This window comes from Palaemon carinicauda, chromosome 35 (genome assembly GCF_036898095.1).
Source record: "Palaemon carinicauda isolate YSFRI2023 chromosome 35, ASM3689809v2, whole genome shotgun sequence".
Lineage (NCBI taxonomy): Eukaryota > Metazoa > Arthropoda > Malacostraca > Decapoda > Palaemonidae > Palaemon > Palaemon carinicauda.
Window position 1 is genome coordinate 47,198,649 of NC_090759.1, and position 6,794 is coordinate 47,205,442.

Below are 6,794 nucleotides of genomic sequence, written 5' to 3' on the forward strand. Positions count from 1 at the left end.
GTTGGAGGAAATCAGCCTCCGGGGTTCGTTTCTCACTGTAGCACTGGAGAACACGAATTCACGACAGGCTCTACGAGCCTTCGTGAAGCTGTACAGATCCTTTACTACGGTCGCCAAATGTGTTTTGGCGAGAACCATGTAGTAGTCAGGGACCCTAGTGTCACCGGCCATGACTTCGAGCTGTACTTGGAGGGACATAGATGCGGCTAGCCTTTCCTTCATATCATGTTCCCGACGAAGGAGATGGTAATTAAGTTTTGGGAGGTCTTCGTTAAACTGACGGCCAGCGACGTCAGGTTCTAGTTTTCCCACCACAAATGTTGACTGGATATATTTCCAGTGTCTAACATCAGGGGGAGTAGTCAGGGAGAAGGGTCTGCACTCCTCCAGTGCAGGGCAAGGTTTTCCTTCTTCCACTGCCTAATGCACCGCAGTGAAGGCCTTTTCCAAGAAGGGGAGGGTCGCATCGTCTGGTGCGACGTAGGTAGGGTGCTTCTTGCTAAGCGCCGGAAGTTTCGAGCAGGTGAAGCCCCTACTTTTCACTGTATTGGCCAGCATAGCCTGGGCCTTCGAGAGATCGAACACTATAACCTCCTTCGGTTCGGTCTCTTCTTTAGAGGCAGGTTCAGATCGAAGTCGGACGTAACAGTCCGGGTAAGCCTCAAAGTTTGGGAAGAATTCCACTTCTTCCAGCGCGATCGAGCCGACCTTTTCGCTTATGAAGATATTGCCCGTCGTAATTGGCATATGCTCGGCATACCTCCAGGGGTTGGTATCTGAGCATGCGGGGAGGTCCTTAACCGAAATCCTTTTCGGCTGCTTCGAACTTCCCATGTTGGACCTGAAGAACTCATGCGTCTCGCGGAGTTTCTTATCCATGAGAGCCTCAAGCATTTTGAAGATCTCCTGGGTGTTGGATGGGGTGGGATCTGGGGTAGCAGATGTAGACGGGAGTGATACGTCCGTCAGTGTAGGAGTCGGTGTGGGGGTGGAAGGTGGAGCGACCTCCTGCTCCGACTCAGGGTATTCCACCTGGTCTTCCTCATAGTCCAGTTCGTCGCCCATGAGGTTCCTCTCCGTGTTCTCCGACACTTCCGACATACATTCCGCGTTGTCGGCATCCAAACGGCACTCGTGCATGGACTGAGCCATGACTACATCCGGTTCCACCGTTATCTGGACGGTGGGAATCTGATCCTTGGGGACCACTGAGTCTGGGGATGCCTTCGGGAAAAGCAAGGCCCTCAAGTCTTTGATGGCAAGATATGGTCCGGTGGTGTTCTCCTGGAAGCCACGCACCCACTTGCGTAGCTTCTCTCGAGAAGAGTCCCTAACCTCCGCTGAAGGAAGATTGTCGAACGCTTCGACCAGGCGGTCCTTGCAGACTGTACAGTGCTGCGGGTCCCAAAACTTCAGATCACCTTTCTTGTTGGCGCAAGGGGCGTGGGTCCTACACGCCGTGTGCCCGTAGAAGTGCAGGCGCTTCACTCCACAGAAGTTGTGGTCACATTTCACGTACTCCTCCTGTAAGAGAAAGAGAACATGAGTATACGGAAGTAATACAAATGACTTATATTACTCTAAAGTTAAATATTAAGAAGTTAACTTTAACTTAATCTTGAATAGTTAATAACATTGTAATGGTAGAGAGTGGAGCGGGAAATGAAGTAGATAGACACATACTCCGTGTATCCCGCCCGGCTGGTTACCATAACCTTATCAATAGGCAATTTGTTTGTGACCAAGGACACAAGGCAGAATTCTTCATAGATCACCAGGGAGGCAGACGGTTTCCGGCAACCAGCCGTGCTAAGATACACACAGCATGCTGGAAAATTGTGATATGCAAGAAGACAGCACGGCCATTAATAGAACGGTAAGACAATACCTATCTATTCGGGTAGCCAAGCCATCTGGTTGCGGTGTAGGGCTATCAGCATGATGTTGATAGCTGGGAGAAGGGGTGCAAGTCTCTTGGCGTCTCCGGAAGGTGCCGGCAGACCGGCAGCACGCCGGAGGCATTAGTGAAGACACATAGAGACACATAGAGACGTCAGGAGTAATGCCAGGATGGCGGCCGCCGGCACAGCGGCGGTATGCCGGCGGGAGGTGGAGGCTCCGGCTTGGTGACAGGGTCATAGGATAAAGAAGGTGGATATAGCATATCCGGACCGCCGGCAATGGATGCCGGCACGCCGGGGGCCGGCCCGATGGACGGACGACCGAAGCTAGGTGGTATAAGGGTAGGCCATCGGCTGTACACCGACGGAAGGCGGCAGCCCTCCGGCACACGGAGGACTGTCGGCTAGGGAGGAACTAGGAATGTGTCACCAAGGGAGGGCGGTATCGCCGGCAGTAGAGGCGGCAAGGGACCAGCACCAGGACAGGAAAAGAGACAGAAGGAGGGATGGAGGGGTAAGGATACGAACCCCATAGCATCCCACCTGAATGGGTGTACCCATGATAGAGGCTAGCCCTATCACCCAATGGCAGGGGGCCGGCAGGCGGCCGGGTGCCAGAGTAGCCCAAGGGAGGGCCAGGGAACACCCAAGAGGGGGGAGAACCCCTGCGGACAAAACGCATCCAGTGGCTAACCCCATAGGACACTATGAAGGGTATATGTACCAGAGCGGACTGCACACAGGGACTCAAGATAGCCCTGTCACTCCACCCTAAGGAGGAGTTGTAGGACAGGGGACAGATGAGTATAGGCTAACTTAAGTATAGGCTAGACCATACAAGGGATAGGGGGGGAGGGGAGAAGAAGAAGGGTCTTCCATAGGGGAGGCTCTGTACCAAAGCGGCCACCAAGGAAGGGAAGACGCTCCCTAGCCTAAGGTAGGCAACCTGGCTGAGAACGGTGCATGGGTACCGTTTCAAGCAAGGCACAGAACTAGCTCCCCCCGAGGCCTAACCTAGAGCAGGGATGTTACACCCTAAGCTAGGAAGGCTGGAAGATGTATCGCAATTGCAAGGAAGGTCAGGTAACCTGACCTCAGCAATTGAGGAAGGACAGGCCGTTCCTCATTCTCGGACGCAACCCTAAGGGGGGATCATTCCCTTAGGGAGGACAGAGAAGCGATAGGTACTCTGGTATGGACTTGATCCCCTTACATGGTAGGGGGAGCAAGGCTACACAGAGGGAATGCCCTAAGGCATATAGGGGTCCTACATTTAGGTTAGGTTAGAAAGGCACACTATCAAACTATCCCCTATATGGTCCCTGAAGGCGAAAACACTTGCATCACAGTAAACAGTATCATAAAATAATGCCACTATCTTCATAACTTAACCTAGGATCACTGGAATATATCATGCATAAACACTGGTGATAGGCGCTCTGGCCTAGGGGCTAAGCTAGCGATCTAGTATGGGGTCAGGCGATGACCGATAAAAAAGCGTCAAAACACGATATATGAAGTTCCTAGCTATGAAGACTAAATAACTAATAGTATCAATTAGTTAAAAGGCCGGAATAAGCTGTTCAGGCTAGCTAAATAACGCATGCAGGGTAACAGCGATGCCATAAAATGGCGTGTCCGGTAGTAGCACAGCTCTGCCAGAAAACATAAGATATCTCGAAAAGTAAAAGTTACTTTACGGTCAGAGCTTATTTAAACAATACTGGGACCTGGTACTCAACTTTCCAGAAGGCGAGGCCGAAGGTAGCGACATTACGAAGATGCAAGCCGATGAAAAAGCACAAGGGAAAATCCGTCTTAGCAAGGCAAGCTACTAGAAGAAGGATGGAGGACGGACGTGACGTCATTTAGCAATGGCGCCCGTTTGTTTACATTTCGAGTACCAAAAGTAGCCACGGACGAGTATAGCTGTGGAACGGCTCCCCAGCTATTCTCCGCCCCTCCATATCGAAGTGTTAACTCTATGTGGGGTGCAGATAGCTATGTGGCGCGTTAATACATGCGTCCCCTGTTGAAATGCGATGTCTTAAAGGGAAACCTTTAGGATACTTGCTCCAGAAGTTAGAATTCTGTGATAACCTGTGGTTAAATTCTCTGGGAATATCTTAGTAGTTATATACCCATGGAAGCTACCAATAAGGAACCTTCCATCAGGACACCATGGCTTGAGCCCAAAAAGCACATGTACCAAGAACGACAGCGTCATGGCGACACCGGCGATCGGCGAAGATCCACACACAAGAAATACACAATTTCATTGCGAAGCTGGAACTAAATTACATATTGAAAGAATCAGTACTCAACTTTCTAAATGGAGAAAGAAGCCGTAGAAGCATAAAGATTCCCAGAAATCGATCGGAAATGTCAGATCGACAGGGAACACCACCGTAGCGAGTCGCTACAGATAAAGGAATGACCGCCAGAGGGAGTTGGCGCGGTTTTGATACGATTGTAGTAGGGGAACCAGGGTAATCTTTGTTGCAGTTACCCTTCTATTCTGCCACGTTTTTCCCCTAGAGCCTAGAGGCGTAAAGGCTAATCGGGGTGCATATTGCCATGTGGCGTGTCAAGAATACGTCCCCTGATGATATACGATACCCTTGAGAGTAATCTTAAAGGTACTCGCGCCAGAAGTTAGAATTCTGTGAAACCTTTGGTTTGATTCTCTGGGAATATCACTGTAGTCATATATACCCTTCGGAAGCTACTAAAGGAACCTTCCATTAGGACGTCATGGCTTGAGCCCAAATATATATATATATATATATATATCTCATCATCATCATCATCATCATCATAATGCCTTACTAGTCCACTGCAGAACAAAGGCCTCAGACATGTCCTTCCACTTGCGTCTGTTTATGGTCTTTCTGTGCCAGTTCGCGCCCGCAAACTTTCTTCGTTCGTTAATCCATTGTCTTCTCTTCCTTTCCCTGCCTTTTCAAAATCTCTAGGTACCCATTCTGTTTTTTCTTAATGTCCGTCTATCATCTCTCATTTTCATTATATGTCTTTGCCATGTCCATTTCTAATTCTTACAGTTGTTGGAATATGCTCTGCTTTAATTTGCTTATTTATTCATGTTGCTCTTTTTCTGTCTTTTAGTGTTATTCTTATCATTATTCTTTCCATAGCTTTTTGAATAGTAACTAGCTTATGTTCTAAGGCTTTAGTATATGTATATATATATATATATATATGTATGTATATACATATATACAGTATATATGTATATATATATATATACATACATATGTATGTATATATATATATATATATATACCTATATATATATATATATATATATACATACATATGTATGTATGTATATATATATATATATATATACCTATATATATATATATATATATGTATATATATACATACATATGTATGTATATATATATATATAATATACAGAGAGAGAGAGAGAGAGAGAGAGAGAGATATCATCATCATCATCATCATCATCATCACCATCATCATTTCCTACGCCTAGTGAAGCAAAGGGCCTCGGTTATATTTCGCCAGTCGCCTCTATCTTGCGCTTTTGATTAATTACTTCTCCATTCTTCATCTCCTACTTCAGGCTTCATAGTCCTTAGCCATGTTGGTTTTGGTTTTCCAACTCTTCTAGTGCCGTGTGGAACTCAGTGAAACGTTTGGTGAACTAATCTCTCTTTGATAGTGCGAAGAGCAAGCCCAAAACATCTCCATTAACCCCTAACCATGATCTCATCCATATATGGCACATACAGTAACACTGATCTCACTAAACTGATATATAGGCTGAGTTTTATGTTATTTCAGGCAAATTAATTTCCAAATTTTACTTAACCTAGTCATTGCCTAATTTTCTTTTTTTCAATCTTTCACTGAAGTCTAGTTTTAAAGACCCTGTATTGTAGATTATAATTTCTAAATACTTAAATGATTCCACCTAATTAATCCTCTCTCCTTCCAATAATATTTCGTTTTTCATTGTATATTCCGTTCTCGTCATCTGTCTTTCTTATATTTATCTTGAGCCCAACCTCGTGTGATATTTAATGCATTCTGGTAAGCAAGCATAGCAAATCGTGCATTGTTCTGTTAATCAGGACATCATCATCAATATACTCTAGGTCTGCTAATTTTCTAATACCAATCAAGTTCAATCCTTCTACACCATCTCCGACTGTTCTATACATTACAAAATCCATAAGGAGGATAAACAACATAGGTGACAACACATTCCTTTGGAGTACTCAACTGTTCACTGGAAATTGATTCGATAGGACTCCACTAACATTAACTTTGCACTTGCTATGCTGATGAACAGAGAAATTCCATAGTAACGCAGGACTCTCGACAAAACTGGCCAGTGCACACTATCAAAGGCTTTTTCATAGTCCACAAATGCCATCAAAAGTGGATTTCTATATTCAACCTATTGCTCAACAACATGTCTGAAAATGAAAATTTGGTCAGTACAACTTCTACCTTTCCCAAATCTTGCTTGTTCATCTCTCAGCTTTTCGTCAATCTTTCTCTCTAGTCTCTCTAGAAGAAGCATACTATATATTTTCATAACAACTGACGTAAGTGTGATACCTCTGTAATTATTGTAGTAAGCCATGTCTCCTTTGTTGCCAGTTTCACCAACACTCCCAACTCCCATTCATCAGGTTTTGACTCTTCATGCCACATTCTACAAAATAATCTTGTGAGTATTTTGGGGGTCACTTCATTATCAGCCAGTATCATCGGCTGCAAGTTTGATCTTTTGAAGTCCTACCGATCAACTACCCGAATAGGGAGATCATTCTATAATTTGGTCACAGCTGGAATAAAACTTATAGAATACTGTGCAGTATTGAGCCTTATGATGGA